Source organism: Mirounga angustirostris, unplaced genomic scaffold, assembly GCF_029215605.1.
Source record: "Mirounga angustirostris isolate CCGP_5_RB_7025 unplaced genomic scaffold, mMirAng1.0.hap1 SCAF_4, whole genome shotgun sequence".
NCBI classification, from domain to species: domain Eukaryota; kingdom Metazoa; phylum Chordata; class Mammalia; order Carnivora; family Phocidae; genus Mirounga; species Mirounga angustirostris.
In genome coordinates this window covers 72,321,914-72,344,798 of record NW_026991712.1, presented here as the reverse complement: position 1 = coordinate 72,344,798, position 22,885 = coordinate 72,321,914, and the positions used below count along the sequence as shown (strand labels likewise).

The window sequence follows — 22,885 nt, the reverse complement described above, 5'->3', positions numbered from 1 at the left end:
CCACCTCTCACAGGATTTGGGCTTCTAGAACTAATTTTACCACTAAATTCTGAGGTGGGCATATTTATTTAATTTTTGCTTTTATAATAACTTCTGATATCCCTCTCCCACCTCTTGTAGCTCTGAATTATCATTCATCACTGTAGTCAAGATTATGACTTTTGACACCTTGATTAGCCCTTTTCCACTATGGATGGAAATGTGCATGGTATTTGCAACTATATTGAGAGATTAATTAGCACTTTAGGACAGATGAGTGGCAAATGGCTAACCAGGGTAAATAAAGTGAGGCTTGGATTTTATAGCACTCAGATTTTAATATCTTGCTTGTGTAGATTTTATAGTAATTTATTATTTATAATAAATGTATTTATAAATAATAAATCTCAGTGCCGGAATCTGTTAAGTTTAAGTAAGCTGGTAGTACAGTACATTGATCTAACCACTCTTTGTTTCTCTGCATTGGAGAAAAAAACAAGAATGCACTTTTAAAAATCACTTATAGTTTATAAGGTGATGCATTAATCTTCAAAATGACAGGAAATCAAGATGATTTTGTCTTTGGGGTTTAATTTATGAAAATTTAATTTGCTCATGTGCTTTGCTCCAAGAGCTCTGAGCTAGCAAACTAGCTATAATTAGATTAGCAGCCTGCTAAGCGCTGGTGACGGCCTGCGCCTCAGAGAGCATGTGCTGGATTCTGCATGAGCCTCTCCTCATTGGTTGCTAACATCGCTGCTCGCCAGTTTGATAGGTTTCCACAGTACTCTTTATGCTGCATTGGACACATAGATACAGAGATACTCTTCTGTGTTCTCGCAACGGTGGAGGTGCTCAGCTGGTAACGGTAAAGAAGGAGGAGGGCACCGGGGAGAAGGTGTCTGTCTTTGTTGTCCTGTATCAGAGCCACCGGCTGCCGGCTGCCGGGGATCAGTGAAGAAGTTTCAGTTCACGGTAATTACTTTGAGGCTTTCTCTCGCAAGAAAAACAGGGCCATGCATGAAATGAAGCGTGTTCCTCTTGTCATCTGTTTAATTTGATCTTGCTTTTGTTAATATCATGCATACTCCAGCGTTCCCAGACTATGATTATGTTCTCCTGGAGAAGGCTCGGCTGGTAAACAGCTATCCTGTTCATGAAGGAATATTGTTTTGACCTGGATTCAAGAGTGTATGTAGTGGGGAATGATGCTTATTGGTGCTCTTCTGTTTGGGAAAGTCTGATGTTGCATCCATTTAGGTGTCTTTGGAGGCGCGTTTCAGTAGCCGGTTGACTTTGTTTGTATTGAGTCCGTACTCTCCTGAATAATGAGCAATCAAGGAGAGTTCAGTGAGACACACTTTAATGAGGACGGGGCAGCGATTCTCCTGGCGTCGACGCAGGATCTTAGCAGAAGTAATGTGCTATTGTTTCTTCAAAGATGTGTGCAGCCTTCATTTTGGGTGGTTTTCTTTGTTTCACCGCTTGTAGTTTTTCATTAAGCTTTTTTAATATGGAGAATATTAGCATATCCTATTTTGCCAAAAATATACATAGGTGTGTAGTCAGCCGTGCCAAAGGGAGATTTTTCACTCGGGGCTTTGTTTAACAGGGACGTTGCTTTCAGAGTTGAAATGAAATCGCAGAAAGGTGGGGTTCTTACCACTTTACCTAAGGTTTGACAGCATTTAAAAATTCCTGTTAACAGATTGCCTGGATTGTTTTCCAAATCAGACCATAAATGATCTTAAATTCTATAATAAAGATGGTCTATTCTGGAGGAGAAATATCTACATGGCCACGGCTGAGCTGAAAGACACCCAAACAAACGCAATGTGAGTTTTTGTTTCTCAGGGTACCTTCGCCATAGGGTGGTTTTACACCAGGAGAACCCTCTTGTTATCATTTAGTCCTCACACTTAAAAATTGATGTCCTTACTGTATCTGACTGGGAGACCACAGAAACTTGTGTACTGACTCACCAGTCACAGGGCTGGCTGGCTGCCACCATGCGTCTCTGCTATCAGAGGAGAGCCCTGCTGATAGCTGAAGGCTGTCAGGAACTATTTCCCTGCTCCTGAAAAGCCACACATTGCCATTTACCTATTTTGTTAAAATAGCTGCTTTGATTTAAAGCGCTCATCTGGTTGAAGGGGTTCCGTATATTCCTGGGCAAAGGAAAACTTCAGCATACTTAACTGGGCTTCTCCCCCCGCCCCACTCCGCGTTCCCCTCCCTCATCTATCCCGAGGTGTAATACATCATCTAATGTCCTCTTTCTCTCAGCTAACAGTGTTAAGAAAAACTAAAGAGTATTGTGAGAGGTGGTCCTTTATTGTAAGGGAGCATCATCTGAACTGACAAAGTTTGCTAGGCGCTCAGTGTAAAGCAGGGTCTCTAGGACGATAGGCAGGCTGCGAGTTAGGACACCACGTGTGGTGGGTTGGATGTGAGAAGGGTCACTCTCCTGAGAGCACCTGCTTCCCGCGTGGACTCCGCTGACACCAGGCACGCCTGGTGCAGACTGGAGAAGGTTGCATTGCAGTGGCAGAGGGCACAGTCTGCCACAGTGCTCTTGCTCCCCGTCACACACCCCAACCCCACGCTTCCCTTCCAGACCTCCGTTCTTCCCCTGACATGCTTCCCTGCCGCAGGCGTGCAAAAGAGCAGCACCCAACAGCCAGGCTCAGACACTCGGTTGGGGAAGAATAAACGGGTGCATTTCCATGACTGTCTCTCCCTCTCCTCCTCTTCATCTCCTGAAATGCTTCCTAAACGGCCTTGGTCTTACAGAATTTCCAAGAAGTGGGCTGCCTTAAGAGTAAATGATTGCTGTCCTCCTCCGCAACATTGGAAACCTCCTTTTGTGAACACAGCTCCATTAGGCTGTGGGAAATAGGAAGCTATGGGAAATAGTTCTAAGTGACGCTGACTCTTGTGGGCTGGATCTTGAAAGACTTTGTGTGTCTAGAAGGAACTCCTTAAAAATGTGATGTAAATATAAATGTGCGTGGATATTGTGTAATGTACTAGGATATCCCAAAGGGCCTCTTAACATATACTAAAAGGGCATTTTTCAGATGGCACTAAATAAAATGTTATTTATCTTTCTGCAAAGTAACAGAATCTGTACTTTTATCCTCAGATGAATCACAGCTCCTTTTTTTTTTAACTACATTCAGGGCAGTCTTTATTTCTTTTTTTTTTATTTTTTTATTTTTTTTTAGTCTTTATGTATTTCTGAGATAAAACTGTAAAAGTGAATTTCTTAGACACTTGAAAATTTTGTTCTCTCCCCTCCTTGTAATTCTGTGGCTCTTTCCTGATGAGAGAATGACATTCCTGGTCAATCAAATATAAGTCCATTAGCATGAACTAGAATATATAATTTTTTAAATTAAAACACGAAGTGGTACTTTCTAACTTTTTCTCCCAGGGGCTCGTAATCACAGCAGGAAAAATGGTAATCAGTTTAAAAACAAAGTCATTCCGTGTAGAGTATGATGTGCCACAAAGCAGCTGGGCTGAACACAGCCTGAAAAGAATTGTAGAAAGGAAGGAGCGATGTGCACTGCATGCTCTTGGATGTAAGGGTTGCAGTATAATACCTATGGGTGGCTTTCTGGCTGGATACTCGGACATCCGTGATACCAAGAGAACTGAGGGACGTATGTCATTAGCAATTGATTACCATCTCAGAATTGACCCTCCAAAATTTGCCTGGGTTGGAAAACTATTTGAAGAGACATGGGGCCTCTCATTTAAGTGTGTTTCTTTTTTTTCCTCTCTCATTATTTTATTCTGTAGTTTTGTGCACCTACCATGTGCTAGGGTCTGTGCTAAGCATGCGTGAGAGAAAGATAGATGCATAGCCCTCTCTGTAAGAAGTGGCCCTATGGAAGAAGAGAGAGAGTGAAATGAATAATAAAGCATAACAATACGGGGTACAGAGAGAACAGAGGCATTTAATTTGGCGATACCAAGGAGGGGCGACCAGTTCTTCAGAAAGGGTGGGGAGGGAAGCCTTCAGAAGAGAGATAGTAGCATCAGGTCCCCAATCCAGAACTCTCTAATTGCCATTCAACTTACACCGTATCCACTACTGCTAATGTCTAGTAGGGGTTGTGTGGGCCGCAGATCTGTTCCATATCTCATGTTGACTTTCAGTTCCACTATGTGGTCTTATTTGTTATCTATCATAAATGTCATAAATATAAACTATCATTTTTTTTTCTTCCTGCTGAACCTTTTCAGAACACACAGCAGACTGTTGCATGGAAGTATTTTTGTTTTAATAGGTTTACATAGCATGGGATTTAAAAAAGATTTTTTAATGTCTCCAGTAATTTAAACGTATCCAATAGTTTCAAAGTTCATCTTAAAGGAATCACCAAATACTTTCCTTACTGTTGGACTCCTCAGTCATTTAGTGATTATTTTTGGACCTGTTGGCCTTGCCAGCAGTGATGATTTGCCATTGGATGCCTGTTGATGCTTTTATTTAAATCATCTATTTTGTACATGCTTCTTAAAGACACGCTTGTAAAATTGGGGCTTGGATAATAACACTGGCATTGAACCCTACTATGATTAAGGCCTCTGCTTTCCTTATACATTTAATTGAATTTAGACATATTTTAAATCTTCCTAAATTTGGTGTGAAAGTCCACCTTAAGGATCATGTGTTTGCATTAGTCTTGCCACCAGTGAAACGTCTGCGTGAAAACAGATACTGCATTTCCAATATTCGGAGCCCGCCATCAGAGAACCCTCCGAATCCTGCAGCGTTTTGCCCTAGTCAGGTTTCCATACCCCCTTTTTCACAACCGGCCATATAGCAGCAACCACCCCTTCTCACTGTGTTGGAGGTATTCTCCTTCAGAGCCCACGGCCCAAGCTAGCAGCTCACTGACCTGCTGGCCTCTGGGAGACCACTCCCTTCGGTTTTTCTCCTGCCTCGAAATGTTTCTCCCCAATCTCCTTCTTTCCTGCCCTCCTTTTAAGTAGACATTCTCCAAAGTTCTGTGCTTCATCAGCTTCCCTGTCATGTGCTCTCCATTGGTCGGTTCATCCAGTGCCTCAGACTTAGCCACTACTCCCGTGTCCCCAGGTGTCCCCTGCTCCCGTCCTGCCAGTCTCCGGTGCTCTTTGTGCCTCACCGTCCTCCCTGCCCCCTCGGCCTGCAGTGTGTTTCCCCCAATTGACCCATGGCTTGGTCCCTCACCGCCTTCAGAGGTCTCCAGCCGCCATTGTGGCAAGACCATTCTGAGATAGCACTCATTGTATTTAGTCTCCCCTCTCTAGAACATAAACTCTGAGGCCAGAGATTTTTTTCTTAACCCCCAGAGCCTAGAAAAGAACTTGGTCCATAGAAAGTGCTCCTGTCAGTACTTGGGAATGAATGGATGAATGAATGAATGAATGAATGAATGAATGAATGAATTACTACTGGCATGGGAGTGTGACAGTGCAGGGGAAGGCCGCTCCTATGGCTATCAGGAGTCTGCCCTAGCCAGCTGACTGGTCTGTGCCAAGGGCCTTACCTGAGTGGGCCTGTTTCCAGTTCTGCGATGGGGATTGTGCACCATATGGGCCCCGGGGCCCTTTGAAAAGCTAACACCCTATCACACCTTGGGTAGACTTGGACTTGGGATACACAGAGCAGCCGTTCTGGAAATGAGATGATGTCCTGTAAGCCGTTATTTATGTGACTTCTCACAACCTGATGTTTATATCCTTCTCTATAATTGCTGTTTCTGGTCAAATGTCTTCTTAAAAAAAATAGTTGAAGTGAGCAAAACCCTTAGCTTCTAAATGAAACATGTAAGAACCAGCACATTTTGGTGTACTTACGTGTTTATCTGTTTTTTAATTTATTCACCAGTTTTTAAAAGAATTCTTATTTCCTATTGCTATGTGTATTTAGCAGCCTGCCTCTTTTTGTCAAGTAAAAAAGCAATAGCCACTTTTTTTTGTATTTTCAGATATTACGTGCTGCAGAGAGTGACTGAAGATAGAACGGACTCCCTGTGACACCTGCCTCACATCCATAAAATACTCCTTCCTCTTCCAAGTAAGTACGTTGTTTTATTTTCACCCATTCTGAGCAGAAGGTATTGATTCTCTCTGAAAACCTGGGCCATTATTACATTAAGACAAAGAGGTTGAGAGGCTGAGGTTTCAGATATTTTGCTATCTGGCAAAAAAAAAAAAAAAAAAAAAGGAAAAAGGAAAAAAAAGAGTCCCTGTCTTCGAAGTCTCTGCCAGGACTGAAATAACCATCACCATGATTTACTTTTGCTTTTGCGACGGTTTCCGTGATATGTCTTCTACATATTTGCTTAGTAGTTTTTTCAAAGGCCATGTTATATTTACCAATAATCATTAATCAGGTATTTGGAAGTACATGGATTTGAAGACAATATTAAAAAGTGAACATCTGGGGCGCCTGGGTGGCTCAGTCGTTAAGCGTCTGCCTTCGGCTCAGGTCATGGTCCTGGAGTCCTGGGATTGAGTCCCACATCGGGTCTCTGCTCGGCAGGAAGCCTGCTTCTCGCTCTCCCACTCCCCCTGCTTGTGTTGCTACTCTTGCTATCTCTCTCTCTGTCAAATAAATAAATAAAATCTTTAAAAAAAAAAAAAAGTGAACATCTTTGCACTTTAATGAGAAGTACGGTCTGGTTGGGGAATGAAATGGTGTTTTCTGACAGGCCAAATGGTATAGGGCAAGCAATGAGCGCCCTGGGAATTTTGGGGAGAGAGAGTTTTGCAGGATGGCCTCCCAAAGGATGCCATGTCAAGAGGGCAGAACATAAATGCCAGCCAAGGGACAGACTGAGAGAAGGGGACAGGTGTTGGCAGACAGCCAAGCAGCCTCGGGAATGTGTGTGCTCCGTGGAAGGTACTGCTGGGTACTTTGCCCCACGTCCATAACACCCCAGGATTCCTTCCTGGTCTCCAGAGCTGATGGAGAGCCCAGAGACATCCTAGAACCAGACCCCCATCTTCCCATGAAAAAGCCAAGGAAGTGGATGAACAGTCGTCAAGGTCCAGTGGTTCCTCCCTTTTCCAGAGCGGTTGAAAGTTCAGTATCACCAAATGAGGACATTAGGAATGTTTAGGAAGTTGGAGAGAGCTCTCCAGTTGACTCAGGTCTGTCTGCAGTGACTTATGGAGTGGTAAAGAGCAACCTTCCTAAGAACACAGTCTTAACCTCAGTGCCATATTCCTGAGTGACTACATGCTTTGATTTGATTAATAACCTTCCTCGAGCCTCCTTTCCGGCATCCATATGTAATGGGCCATTGCCTATAGAGTATCTAATGCATTGTATGGTTTGTTATTATTGCATCATGCATGACCTTGTTGGGTAGATGTTACCACTCTCCAGGAACCTCAGAATCCAGTTTAGGCTGACAGGTAAGGACCAGCCTAGGCCAGGTAGAATTCTGCAATCCATGGAAAGAGAGGCATTACAGAAAAAGCCAACAATTCCCCTTAGTGATATACTCTGAAATCCATCACTCATCACCATAGGACCTTATCTTCTGATCTCAGATTTCAGAAGTTCTGAAATGAAAGCCCTGGGCTCCTGTTGGCTGGAGGGAACACCCCATCTGCCATCCCCAGGTCTGAGATTGCAGAGCTGCACCTGAGCACAGGTGGGTTTAATGGGGAATGCCTCCAGCAGGGCCTGTGTTCTCCACTCTGCCTCATTCTAGGAGCCCACCCATCCCTGTTTGCCCACAAGTGAGGAGTTTGCTGGAACATGTGCTAAAAGCAAGAGAAGTCCCCAGCAAATGGGCCTGTTGGTTCCTCTTATGATTCCCAGCACCCCTGCTCTCCCACCACAGCCGTGTGATGGTCATGCTCACCGATGTTCACTGGGCTGGCTCCTGATGGCAGGTGAATTTGCAACCCCGGTGGCCAGGAAAGAACAGGGGTTGGGTAGACATGAGTGCAACCTCAGCTCCACTGTTTACCAACCTGCGAATGGACTTTACTTCTCTGAGCCTCAGTTTCCCACATACCAACTAAGAATACCAGCAAACTAGTAGAGATTTGCGGAAGGCTAGGGACAGAGCTGTAGAAGTGCCTGGTACGGTGTAGGCATGCAGAGGTGGAGGACCCTTCTTCTTCCCCTCCCAGACGAATTCTGGAGAAAACAGTCAGTTACCTCCACAGGCATAACCGTCTTGAGTTTGTCAGTATTTGTCAATATTCTTACGTAGCCAGGTCCTGCACTGGGGAGATTAGAAAGGATTCAACCACGTGACTCAGTAGTGCAAACGTCACCTAGGTTGGAGACACTAATTCTTGGACACTAATTCTCATTCTCAAATAAACTCAGGTCCTTGGGTGCAAGTTGTTTTCAGTTGTTTTTATATCCGTTTTCCCGTAAATAAGATGGAAGCATTTAATTAAAAAGATCGCTGGGAAAAGCATCATTTTTGTCTTCTTATCCAAATGTTTTGGCAATTTTTGCATTTAAAAGTTCATTAAAGCTTTGTTCTTTTCTGAGCTCTTACATTACAGATAAGTAGCCTTACGAAGGCTTATGTACTAGTCTTGTCATTAATGTTTTTCACTGCTTCTCAATACGTGCATTTAAGATTACTTTGTTTTTAGAGTACAAGGTGTGTCTTTTTAAAACATGGTTCCTCGTGGGGCGCCTGGGTGGCTCAGTCGTTAAGCGTCTGCCTTCGGCTCAGGTCATGATCCAGGGTCCTGGGATCAAGCCCCGCATCGCTTCTCCCTCTCCCACTCCCCCTGCTTATGTTCCCTCTCTCGCTGTGTCTCTCTCTGTCAAATAAATGAATAAAATCTTTAAAGTAAAAAAAAATAATAATAAAACATGGTTCCTTGTTTAAGGAAATCAAAAAAGAAAAGAAAGGCATAAGATGACCTTGTAATGTTCTTTTGGTTAAACTTTTGCGTTTTTTTCAACCTAGACTATGAAACCTCCTGTATGCTGTATATGTGAGTCATTTTTAAAGGAATACATAAACACTGATTTCTATGTATTATCCATGTGATTGCAATTTCAGGGACTAAGTTACAGTGTTCGCTTTGTTTCTGGCTTCTTGTTATCTGAGTCAAACTTAAGTCACTGATAAAGTCAGTTTCTCCTGGAAAGTTTCCTTTTTCAAAACTTCTCTGGGACAGATTTTTTTATTCTTTTGTAGTGCAAGCGCTAGGTACTTAAGAAATTGCTGGGATCAGAAACAACCTTTGCGCGCCTTTTTTTGTGAGTTAAATGGTCCTGACCAAAAATACGAGCTAGTTTTCCCCAAACAGCTTTTTTTTTCCATTTCTGCGTTTCCTAAAGCTGGTCCTCCATAACGAAAGATTTGTTCCTTGTCTATGACTCATCTACCTTTCACGCCAGCATCTCTGACTTTTGCCTTTTCCCAGATCAGCTCTTCGCCAAGCAAATGACTCAGAGCTCAGGTTCCATGGGTAGGGTCAGGTGTGGCTCCTCGGAAGCCGGCTCAGCTGACCTTGAGCAAGGTCTCCCCAGGAGCCAGAGAAGCCAGCCACGGTAATGAGAGCCACCGAGCAGCCCAATGGAGCCTCGCCTGCTGCTTTTGGAAAAAGAAGAGGAAGAGGGGGGGCATTCTCTGGCAAAAGTAGCTGGGATTTTACTTGTTTTATTCTCCTTCACAAAAATCATCCAGGCTTCTGTAAGGATAGACATAGGGATATTCTCCTTTCTAAAACAAAATACTTCTATCCTCAGACAGAAGGTATCATTCTATTTTTGAGGATTTAATACTGTTTATTATGAAGTTCAAGAGGCCACTACTGATTGCAATTTAAATTGTTAAATTGCCAATTAAGTTATTTGTTATATTTAAAAATGCTGTTTTCTAATCAAGTGAAAGAAATTCCATTAAGTTACTGTGTGTGCCTAGTTTTTTGTTGTTAATTATTAATGGCTATTACAATATAGATCAATTCATTGTGAAGGTAGTCACTGCTTTTCTACCAAGATGAGCAGAAGAGTTAAGCCCATAGTCTGTGGAAAACTTGCCTTGGGAGCACTGTGCTAGAGGCATCATGTGCCCCATCTGTAGTCCTCACACTCGCCCTGCAGAGAAGGTATTAGAATTTTCATTGTGTGGATGAGGATACAAGAATTGAAGAGGTTCAATCTGATAACAAAGGGCAACTATGTGACAAGATGCACTGGGTATAAAATCCAAGTCTACCCCAGGCTCTTCTTTCAGCTCTTTACCAGACTTGTCATACCAGTTGATTTCTTTATAGTGATGGGGTCATAAATGGAACAGGAAAGATAATTGAGGGTGATTGGACAGTGGGAAAGTAGAATGAGAAAGTCACAAGAAAACATGGATGTCTGGTGGAATATCAGTTCAACTCCTTGGAAACCATGGGCAGTCTTCAATTAATTAGAGAAGGGATGAGACCAAAAAGTCAAATGATGAGAGAAAAGGACCGTAAAAGCACACCCATTAGGGAGAGAAAGATACCTACAGAGTGACTGCCGTTGTGACGGGTGAAGAGCTAGACTATCAAGATCTTACTCTTTCTTCTCCAACCTGTTGAGCGTCTGCTCCATTATTAGGTGTGAACTGAGAAAGCGTTCATGCGTCCCGACTACTCAGAGAAGTTCAGAGAGAGGGAGGCCTCTCTAGTGTGACTAGTGAGCATTGGAGGATCATCTCCACACTGGTCTCTCTCTTCCATAGCCTGGTGCTGTGGTCTGCATGTATGCCCCACCCCATTCATACGTTGAAATCCTAATGCCCATTGTGATGGTGTTAGTTCATGGGGCCTTTGAGAGGTATATATGTCATGAGGGTGGAGCCCTCATGACGGGATAGCACCTTGGTAAGAGAGGATCTGCAGAGATCCCTTGCCCTTTCTGCCATGTAACCCAGGGAAGCATGCAACCCAGAAGAGGGCCTTTACCAGAACCAGTGATGTTGGCATCTTGGTCTTGGACTTCCAGCCTCCAGAACTGTGAAAAAGAAATGTTTATTATCTATAAGCCACCCAGTCTGTGGCATTTTGGTGTAGCGGCCCTAACAGACTGAGACACCTGGGATGAAGTTGGTGTCTGCGCATGGCCTTTGGGTAGTGCTTGGACGTACCTACTCTTTAGCTTCACAAAGCCCTGGTCTGGCATTGTCTTGAAATTTCTCTCTTGCTCTTACTTGAGTCTTGTGGGTCTAACTCTCTAAAGGTCACATTTAAAGCAGAGCTCAGCTCAGCAGCATCCTCAGACAAAGAGATACAGTTTTTGCCACGACAGTCAATGGAAGGAGCTTTCCTCTGGAAGGAAGCCCCATTGAGTAAATGCTGGCTCTTTACCATGCAGGCCTCAAGCCCTGCTGGCTTTTCCTCATGTATTGTATGTTGGCCTCACCATCTCTTCCACACCAGACAGCTCCATGACTGACTTAGTCGTATTACAGCAGTCAGCTTGCCTCTGGTCTCTGCTCCCAGTCCATTAAGCAAGCAGAAAATTCTTTTACAAACACTCTGTTCATCTTGTTACCTCCTTGCTCCCAAACCTTTTCTCCCAGTTACCTACCTCTCAGCTCGCCTCCCCACACTTATCCGAAGTCAGTATCAATTACCCTTCTCGTGTTCCCTATACACCTGGTTCATCAGAGCATGTGCTTCTTCTTGCCGGGAACTGCTTACCAGTACCTTATTCTCAGAGTCCAGGAGTTCCTTTGAGGCCCATTTCAAAAGTTATTTTTTCCTTTGTTAAAAAAAAATTAAATTAAAATTAAAAAAAGCTTTTTTGAGCAAAATCCAGGAATGTCTACCATTCATGCATTCAACAAATTCATTCAAGAAATTTCTTCACAAATTAGTATATACCATGTACCTTTATAGGTAGTTTTGAAATTATCCTTCGCTTTAAGCATTTATATGATTCTCAAATTATATGATAAGTTTATTTAAAAATTGTCTCTTACTGTTAAGAACACAGACTCCCAGCAGGGGTATGGGAGCCCAGGTGGGCATCCATCTGGTGCCTCCCCTGAGGGAGCATGGGCTGGGCTGAAATCTTTTTTTTTTAAGATTTTATTTATTTATTTGACAGAGAGACACAGTGAGAGAGGGAACACAAGCAGGGGGAGTGGGAGAGGGAGAAGCAGGCTTCCTGCTGAACAGGGAGCCCGATGTGGGGCTCAAACCCAGGACCCAGGGATCATGACCTGAACCGAAGGCAGATGCTTAATGACTGAGCCACCCAGGTGCCCCTGGGCTGAAATCTTAAAAAAGACTTTCAGATGCTCCGCAGTATCGGGACAGTTCTATGGACTGATTAGCTTCCTGAAGAGGCATGAAGTTCTTTACCAACACAGCACGCCCTTCATGAAAATAAAAGATTTCGTCCAACAGCACAGATTAGAAAGCTATTGTCAGTTCTTAACATCTCCAGAGTAGAGTGACATCTAAGTAGACTTAAAGAAAACACAGTCTATAGGAAAACACAGCATCTTCTCTGGAAGGTAAAACAGACCGACTGACAGCAAGAAACACAAGTAGAAACGCAATCAGAATCCCACCCGTATGTGAGGTCCAGGTCAGGTTTCCTCTGCTGTGTGAAGACCTCACTTTCTCCTAAATCTTCATTTATTCAGAATTGGCATTACCAGTACTCCTAGGCCCTTGTGGTGATGAGTGCATGTCATGTACTTTCTTTTATCTCTATGTCCATACAGCGTACTTACCATTATCTGATTTCTGTTACGGTAAAGTTCCCTCTACCTCTCGCTAGCATATTATACGCAATTGGAGGGTAGGAATAATGTGGGTATCCTGTGTCCTTAGAATCCAGCACAGAATCTAGCAAACTATAGAGGATTAAGTGCAGTTTGCAGACTTTAGTAGGACTGAAGGGCTTTCTCTACATGTAAAGAGGAAAGTCACTGTAGGTTTCTCATCTGCCTTTTTACAAGTTCTGACGGCAGCCTCTGCAGATACAAGGACATGGCAGCACCAGGGGTCAGAAGGACCAGTGTTATCATTCACTGAAAGAGAAAGATACCGTCTACTCGTGGGAAAAGGAAGGCAAAAATGAAGTCAGAAAAAAGGAAAAAAAAGAAGAAAAATTTGAGTTATTTGTGGTGGGTTATAGTTGAACATTATGGTATAGAATTAGAAGAACTTGAGCTTCAACTTTAAATTAGTCAGAGTAGGGAGTAATCAAGGCATAATTAGCTTTATCAAAAAGCTCTTTAAGTCTGGACTCCTCAACTGCATTTAAATATGGTTCTGTTTACAAATTTTAGTTTAGATACAAGTCTGTTCTTTAGCTCAAATTTAGTGTTCCTAGGGACTCGCAGATTCAACATTCAGAAACTCAGTTATTTGTGCCTGGCCCCAAGTTCCGTAATTGCCTTAATTTGCAATTTGAGGGAGGTCCCACCTCAAAAGGCACACATCAGCGCTGACGAAAAATAAGAGTGAGCACAGCTATGCCCACTGTTCACACTCACCCCAGCTTCGCGTCCTGCCTCTGTGTTAATCCATTCATCTCTTCCATTAAAAAAAAAAAAAAAATATATATATATATATATATATATGTGGGCAGAACAGAAGCTCTGGTTCCATGCAAGAAGAGTATGGCTAATTCATGGGTAGCTCAGATCCATGACGTATGAAAGATTCCAATACTACATCTTCGGTTTCTTCTCATAGATCATAGAATAATCTATGAATGCCAAGGGTCTATTCTCTGTGTCCTCTGAAGCCTCCAGGTATGTTTCTGGAAGGTGTGCTTATGAGCAAGACCTTGCCAACTGACATTCTTCTTGTATAGTGGGGGTACAAAGGAGACAGGGTAATGTATTGATGAGGTACACTCCCCACTTAAGAGACAAACACACTGTTTTCAAGCATCATTTTCATGGCAGTTGGCCTATAAATAGTATCAGAATTTCAGATTTTAAGTGGTTTGATAAGAGTCTCATGCTTGCCTTCCATCCAGTTAGCAGTGGACTTGGAATCTCATTTTTTTAAGAACATGACTTTTCACTGAAAAGCTTCACACCTATTAACACCTGCCTGCCGCTCTCCATCTCCCAGGTAGAGAGGGGGCTGTGGAGCTATTCTCTTCACCTGTTAATGTGGATTACTTTCCAAAAAGGTTCCGCTGAGGTGCCAGTGGGGTTTTTATACATCATCGCAGGAATTATGGTAAATATCTCCACCCAGTAGCATTTGATCCTAAGCATAGCACAAGGTGCTAGCTCCCATCCTGGGTTCCCAAGACCCCCTTCTGCACTCCATCTTGCAGGGTATGTCAGCGTGGTCATCCCTGGTCAGATGGAGTCATGATTGATACGTGACTGTCTTCCCCAGTCCCGCTGCCCTTTCTGCCTCTGCCTTAGGCTCGGTCTCCCTGCTCTAAACCTAGCAGCAGACAGCAAAAACAAGGGGAGAAGGCAGGGCTTCATTTTCTTTTATTCTCCAAATTTCGTTCGTAGTTCATTTCATGCTGTACTTTTAAGGAAAAAAAAAAATCCCCCTCCATTTTTTTTCCATACCATTTAATCAACCAGGAGATCTTAGAAAGCTGATGACCTTATAGATTTAAGGGTGACTTTTCCTTGACCGTTGGCTTGTTACAAACCAGAAAGATGCAGGCATTTGTTGAACTCAGGCCTGAGAAGGTTTTACATTAGGGGTTGGAGAATGTAATCAATTATCTCAGAATACACCTGCTGTGTTTATTTATAAGGTATTTAAAGACTGTGTTCATTTTTGCCCCCACCGATGTGTATTTCTCCACTTTGAACCTGCCCCGGCACTCGTCCCTGTTATGTAATGTGCTGCATTCTGCTTTTGTGTAGCTGATTATTCCTTCCTGCAGCCCTTGGTGCTGCCTGTTTGCAGATGAGACATTGCCCACTACCCCCCTGTTCATCAGCTGTGTACTGTGCTCACCTCTTCATAACTGACTCTCCAGCCCTTCTGAGCTAGTCTCCAGGAGTGCCAGACCAAAGCAAATGGCCTCATTTGGAGTCTTTGAAAGCACCTCTCTTATTCTTAACATCCTTTGGTCACTAAGCACGTGATTAAGATGTGCTAAAGTACAATTAGGAAAAGTCATATGAATATGTGACTTTAAGTCTCTCACTAAGAAACAAAGTTATGGGGCATCTGGGTGGCTCAGTCGGTTAAGCGTCTGCCTTCCGCTCAGGTCATGATCCCAGGGTCCTGGGATCGAGTCCCGCATTGGGCTTCCTGATCAGTGGAGAACCTGCTTCTCCCTCTGCCTGCCGCTCCCCTTGCTTGTGCGCTCTCTCTCTGTCAAACGAATAAATAAAATCTTTAAAAAAGAAAAAAAATTTAAGAGATTACTTGAAGACATTTTATGCCCTATCTGCTGCATTTGGGGGTTTCTCATTGTCCTTTATTAACGATGCTTGACATCATGCATTAATCTGTATTTCAAAGCTCTTTATGATTATTAGACTTTTGCATCCAGTTGATCTCATATTTTTTAAGACTACAGAAACCTGGTTTTGAAGTGCTGTCTAAAACGTTCTTATATTTTAAAGTAAGAGGTAGCCACGTCATTTGGCACTTAGTCTCGTACATAAGTAAGACCATTGTGCACTTCTTAGGATATTTTGTAGAGAATGTTACATCTGTTTTAAACTCGAGCATTATTGCTGTGATGTGTAAAAATATTTTACACACTGCCTCTTTTGGCTTCCAGTCTCCACACGGTCGTTAATGGCTGGTGATTCTCTAAGAGTACATGCTCATACTGGTATGTTTCCCAGTGAAGACAGTGCAGTGTTTTTTGTGTTGTTTTTTTTTTTTTTTTTGCAGGGAGGAGGTTGGGGTTTTTTTTAAGATTTTATTTATTCATTTGAGAGAGAGAGCACAAGCAGGGGGAGTGGGAGCCCCAATTTGGGGCTCAATCCCAGGACCCTGGGATCAGGACCTGAGCCGAAGGCAGACGCTTAACCGACTGAGCCACCCAGGCGCCCCAGAGACAGCGCAATGTTGATGGACAAATAACTCCATAGCATAGTAACTTACATGATGTGGCACAAGCAGAAGGTTGTGAAGCTGTTTGACTTAACATTTACTGGACCCTTTGCAGGGGCCTGTTAGGGTGGGAAAGCCTTGATGTGCATCAATCATCTCCCTTAATTCTCGTTAACAGGTAGTTTTTGGAAGAAAGCAGGTAATCAGGGAGCAAGATACAAGCCCATGTTTGCCTGCCTGCAGGTGCAGCCCTCTCCTACACCTTGCCAAAGTGTGTCGAGAGTGATGGCTTATGTGCCAGATGTTTCTCAGACTTTGGAGCTAAAATGTTTTCTTCCTATTTAGAAACCATATTCTTCTGGCAGATTAGATATACGAAAGGATTCTCTGAACCAAAAAAAAACTTGCTGTAGATGCCAACAAGAGTTCCACTTCAGGCTATTTATTAAATAGTGGCTTCAGAGAGACCCTTGTTCTCCATCATTTCCATCCTCATCGGAGGGGGGAGGGGGGGCTTGGATGGGTCACCTGGCCATCTGGAACTCAGGTCATCGGGCTTTGCTACCAGCTCTCTGATTTGAAGTTGGCAATTTTTTTTCCCCACAGACTTACACATTTTATAAGGCACTTTAACTTCAACAGCCTTGAGGGGTGGGGGGCACTGTCACCTCAGCTTTATAGATGAGGCAACAGAAGCATAGGAGAAAAGTGACTTCTCAGAGTAACATGGCTCATCGCTGGGAAAGCATATAAACCCATCTGTCTCCTTCTACATCGCAACTCTGAAAGGAAACCTCTACGTCTCATCAGTAGAATGAATGAATTGAACTTCGTCAGTGGTTTTCGGTACTGTTCCCTGGAGTACAGAGGTTTCCAGGCTGATGGGGCGTTGAGATTTGAGGCTCTGCTTCCGCCATAACCACTCTGTGTCCATGTGTGTAAAACACACCAATGTTCCACGTAACCTTAACTTTAGAGACAACTTCTGTAGCTAAAAAAATGCTTTGAAGACTAATGAATGTCAAGGTTCTTACTACATCCTAAGCTCTACCCTTAGGGCCCCGTGCCGACTTAAAAATCAATGAAGTTGGACGCCTGGGTGGCTCAGTTGGTTAAGCGACTGCCTTCGACTCAGGTCATGATCCTGGAGTCCCGGGATCGAGTCCCGCATCAGGCTCCCTGCTCGGCAGGGAGTCTGTGTCTCCCTCTGACCCTCCCCGCTCTCATGCTCTCTCTATCTCATTCTCTCTCTCTCAAATAAATAAATAAAAATCTTAAAAAAAAAATCAATGAAGTTAATATAAACATGAGTAAGTTGTCAATGGGAAAATAGGAGTTGGCTTACCAAATTAATTTGCAGCTTTCCAAGGATGTTTCTGTGGTTAAGGCCAAAAGAGCTCCCCGTAATAGCTAGCTCAGTACCAGATACTCCCTTCAAGCCCTAGTCCTACTTTCTCTGAAGTTTTGCTGCTCTCCTTGCCTTCTCAGTTCTACCTGCATATTCCAAAGGGCACAGGTGATTTGAAGTGTCAGGTTGGTCCCTGCTCATCACCATTCACTACTCCTATCACTTCAGGCCCCTTCACTTCAGATAACAAGATTCCCCATGATAGTCTGTTTACCTCTTCCTTCTCTGTCTGTCCCCGCCCCCACCCCACCCCCCACCACGATTTCCCTGTAGGATCGTGAAAGGACCCACAGCCTCTGTGAATATTAGGTTCTCAACGCCCTTGGGCTTGGGTTTAGACTGTTCCTGGCCTGGCACTCAGCTTCAGGAGTCTGCTTACACGCATTTCTTCCAGAATGGCTTCATTACCCTTGGCTCTGTGATTTACCCCGACATGTTCCCCTCAAGTGGTTTCATTGCCTCTCCTACGCTTTCATTTCTGCCCTGAGATCCATCCTTTCAATTCCATTGGTACCTCTTTTCCTCTCTAATCTGATCTCCTGGGCGCCTGGGTGGCTCAGTTGGTTAAGCGTCTGCCTTCAGCTCAGGTCATGCTACCAGATCCCGGGATTGAGTCCCCCATCGGGTTCCCTGCTAAGTGGGGAGCCTGCTTCTCCCTCTCCCTGTGCTGCTCCCCCTGCTTGTGCTTTCTCACTCTCTCTGTCAAATAAATAAATAAAATCTTAAAAAAAAAACAATCTTATCTGCTCGATGACAGAGCACAGATACCAGTCATTTTTGTATCCTTCATGGTTTTGTATCCTTCATGGTTAGAATAGCACTTGGCTTATGGGAGGGGTCCAATAAATGTTTGCTAAGGTAAAATTAAATGAAAAAATAAATTTTATTATAATATATATTTTAAGCAATGCACAGAATATCAAAAATTTAATTATTTTATACCTGGGATAGTATGCAAGGATTATAAAGAATTTCATAATTAATTTTAAAGAATAATCATATCTTTTGGTTTTTCCATTAAATCTCATTTTACTACGTGCATACATATATTCAGTGAGTTTGTATACAACAGTGAATTTCCCCACTTACCCAGTCACTCCATAGCTGTCTTACTGTTTTACTCACTTGATGAATTCCCAGTTCCATCAAGGCCCAAGTGTTTTCAAGTCACATATCTAGTTTAGAACTCCTATAATAAAATGACATTTCAGGACAGAATTCTCCATATCTTGAAGTTAAATGCTGAATTCAGTGAAACATTCCTTTTTCTTTCCATAATCCATTGTCTGTATCCTCTTCCTTCTTGGAGGAGATTTGAGTAGAGAGATTGTGTATACCTTTTTTTATGGGACGCCATGAACACTTAGTTTAATAAACCACATTATATTTTCCCCTATTTTGCAAACTGCGGAAAGGTTTCTGATTGTCACTTGATTGCACGCACTAGAATTTGTGTGAAAGTTCCAAGAACGCTGAGCACTGCTTTCGAGTTAAGCCTTCTGCTTGGCGTAGCCCCATCCTGAATGTGAGGAGGAAGGGCAAGAGTTATGACCACGTTCCAAGGGGAAGTGATATTTTATCTGAAAACCATCAAGGACAGATTTTTCTGCTTTTCATGCTCTCTTTTTGATCCGAGGGTTTACAAGATGAAACCCCTGCACCTCAGCCTGCTGCCTTGTAAATTTGATCCCTTGTAAATCTGCGACATTTTTCTTTGTTACAACAGTTTTATATTCCTTTGTACATAAATACTGCCTTTGACGGGATCAGAGCTAACGCCATGAGTATTCCTTTAGCAGTGGTGAAAACTCTGCAGTAAAGCGTTGAAGTTTTAGGATGACAATCAAACAGTCCAACAAAGGGCAGGGAGAAGCTAAAATAAAACCTTCACAGATGAGTGGTTTTATTTCACATCGACTATGTGGTCTTAATACTGTCTATCAGTTGCTGCCCTAGTGCATCATCCACGTGAATCGGTGAACTTTAGTATACGGGGCTCATAAAGCATTTTGTCACTTGAAGGTCATCTGTGGCTAAGCTATAATCTCTACAGTTCTGAGAACATTCCAGATCTCTGCCAACCACATCATTTTCACTGGGGATCTGTTTCGATGTTTACTGCTTCTCTTTTGACTGCTGCTTCCCTCAGTGTAGTGCTTAAAATGTGGTGCCTTAAATTCACAGTATTTTAGTTTCATGGTTTGATCTATTTGTGGGTGCCTTAGTTTTATGAGTTTTGCTTTCCACAAAAAAATACAGTAGAATCTGAGCCCAAAGCCATTACCTTCTACTACCCAAAGTACATTTCTTTCCCCGGACTTTTTTTTTTTTTTTTTCTGATTAGCATGGTTTTACTTAGCGATTATTCTGTTTGGTGTGATAAATGGATTATGACCAAAATAAAGATGAAAATAATTATGACAGTTTGAAAACATGTTCACTGGCCAGGAGGAAGCCATAAACATCATAACGTGGTAATGATTTGATACAGAGAATTTAAGAAATAGGTATGTGTGCATTGGTAAGTTTTACTTCTAAACTAAAGTTATTCATGGTAAAAGTTCACATAGTCCTTATTTATTTTTAGATCAGGTAATCATATTTTCAAAGAAAGCATTTCATAGAAGTAAAATACCACCAAAACTAATTTTTACTTTAAAAACATATTTTTGCCATGATGGCATCTTCTGGAAAATTTTATTCTTCTATACATCTGAAGTATGATTTCTGCACTTCTCCCCAAATGTGTCATACATTAGCAAGAGTCGGGGGCCCACCTTCAGTTAACTAGTTTTATTCTGAATGAAGGCTAAGGTGTCTGTATACTCTTTTGGAGAGTTCCTTTGAGACTCTCAGTGTTTCATCTCAGCATTTATTAAGGGTTGACCTGAGGCTTTCCCCACAAGGCCTCGCAAAGGACACTGCCTCATTTTTAATAGTAACAATATTAATCCACAGTAATAATATATAGCAGAGGACATTTCCAGGATGCGTGCTGTGCTCTTTGCACCCTTTTAAGCATTTCCCTGGATTTTTCTCACTTTGTCCTCACAACATCCCCTTGGGATAGATGAGGAAACTAAAGCACACAAGTTCCATCCTTGTGGGACCACTTTCTGCTTGGGGTCAACTGTGCCTTACAGGTGTGGCCCAGGTGTGGCCTTGCCTTCACCAATCTAGTGAATCACTGACCATACAATCTCTGAAATGGGCCAGAAGTTAAAGCCACCCCAGAAGGCGAGCATTGTAAGACAGAAGAGAAGGGCATTTTTGTGCTCATCTCTCCAACCAGAGTTCTGTCTGAAGCCATGCAGAATGAAAACTTCTCCTTTAAAAAAAAAAAATCTCTAATGAAATGCCCCAATTTAGGGATCTGTGACTGCTCATTCCTCGGTTATGGAGCATGTACTGTGCTTCTCATTTCCAGTTGGGGCGTAAACCTCTGTCTTTATGGAAACCATGCTTTCTGCCTGATCCTTGGTCATTTGTCCCAACTCCGTCGTCCAGCTGTGATCACGAAGCCCCTGCCAGACAACAGCCTGCCGCTGTGCTTGATCTACAGGGAGGGTGTGGTACGTGTCTAGCTTTTGGGCTCAGCCCCTCCTCCGTCAGGATTCCACGTCAGATTTTTATAACCAGGTACCCACAGCATGAATTAAAGTGAAATCTGTGGGTGACTTCATCACCACCATGCCTCCCTCAGAGCACATGCCCGATGGTTGCTGACACACTGAAGAGTCGAGAAAAACATGAAGCTTAGGTAACTTACAAACATTACCGCCATGTGCATTCTCATAAAAATAAATACGCTAGCAAAAATCGTAATTGACGGTGATCCTGAAAACCCCAAATGCAGATCTCCCTTTTCCCCACGTGGTCGCTGGGTTAGAGGGAATGTGTGAACTGATCTCTCCTTGGGAGGGTAGCCTGTTACCATGGAAACGTGCTTACTAGTTTCTAAACCCTTCTGGCTAGTTCCAGGAACGTTAACTCTATACTAGTACTAAAAAAATAAATCTAAGATTCATATATCTGGCTTTTGAATATGTATAATTATTGAAAGAAGAGCATTCATTTCAAATTACAAATAGACTCTGCTCATCTGAAAAATAGTACATTTGCTATTATTAATAATAATACTTCATGTAAGCGGAGTAACCACTGCTAGTAGACTGAGGTTTGTTGCTGCTAACTGAACCTTTTTTCCCATATCATAGTTCTGGGCTTGGCGTTGGAGTCATCTGGGAGAACATAATTTTATTTAGTCATACTTTGCTGTTTATGTACTATTTTTGCCTTTTAAAGCTCAACTTCCTTAGGGAGACATGCTGTATTTACCAAGCCTACTGTCCCTGCACAGACAGGATGAGTAACTGTTCACTTTTCCCCCTTAACAGTAGATTTTGGGTACAGTGTCTATATTCCTGCTAATTTCTTAGTTTAAAAGTGGGAAGAGCTTCTAAAGGAATGTACGGAAATGACAGTCAAGGTTATATAGTAATTAATTGTGATATATTAAATAAGTGTAGTTTTTAAAAAGGAACACTTATGTTTAAAAAGTTGAACACGAGTCATTTTCAGTATGTAAATCTATTTTGTAAACTCTGAGGAAAGTTAGTTTGTTTATTCATTCTGGTTGTTAAGTCCTTGCTTGTAATTCAGGTCCGATCCTCTGGTCTCCCTGGGCATATTTAGTGCTCCCATGTACCAGATTAATTTGCAGACATTTCTATACATGTTGTTAAGATGTTTAAATGTATATAAGTGTAAATACTGTACATATACACACACATGCATATGTATCCAGCCATACTATCATTTACTTTCAGGGCAGATCTCATCTGCTTCTTACGTATTTTTTATGATCTTTCTTACTGCGTGTTTTCTTTTCTCCCATGTGGCCGTATGGCCTTACACGTAGGTGTGCCTAATAAAGGCTGTGTGTTTTATGTGCTTCATTTTCATTTTTGAAAATTGTTGTTGATTTCTGTCCATCTCTTCATTTTCTTTCCCAGTACCCGATGGCTAAGCATTCAAAAACATCACACTTTTGTTCTGCTGTCCTAGTCAGTTTGTGAATTTGTCCATGCTTTTACTTCTCTGCAGTGCTCTGTCAATATGGTCTGCTGAATTTGGGATGCCGGGGTGGCTCAGTCGGTTAAGTGGCTGCCTTTGGCTCAGGTCATGATCCCGGGGTCCTAGGATCGAGCCCACGTCGGGCTTCCTGCTGATGGGGGATCCTGCTTCTCCCTCTGCCTGCCTCTCACCCCCACTTGTGCTCGCTCGCTCTCTCTCTGACAAATAAAATCTTTAAAATAAAAAAAATACTGTCCACTAAACTGTTCCTGGCCCTAATTCCTGATCCTTGTCCCTTTCTTTTGTATTGTCAATTATAGGAAATCTTTTGGACATCAGGTATTAGAAACTCTGTGCTTCTAGTTCTCTGTAATATCCAGCACGTAGACATTCACAAGCTATAAATACTGAAATGCCACTTCCTAAGTTTCA

At 42.6% G+C, this 22,885-nt stretch overlaps 1 protein-coding gene across 9 annotated transcripts in view; it reads left to right on the top strand.

Annotated features, from left to right (window-relative positions):
- The window catches only part of FAM110B (family with sequence similarity 110 member B), a 147,969-nt gene that overhangs the window by 80,076 nt on the left and 45,008 nt on the right, over window positions 1-22,885 (top strand). For 6 of the 9 annotated variants that reach the window (XR_010410701.1, XR_010410700.1, XM_054512612.1 and 3 more), the window contains one exon: window positions 5,964-6,052. The gene's annotated coding sequence lies outside the window, so the exon portion shown is untranslated. Of the gene's footprint in view, window positions 1-763; window positions 955-1,683; window positions 1,815-5,963; window positions 6,053-6,371; window positions 7,641-22,885 lie in introns of those variants that run through there. The other 3 variants (XM_054512611.1, XM_045896523.2, XM_064588303.1) reach the window with 3 other exon arrangements.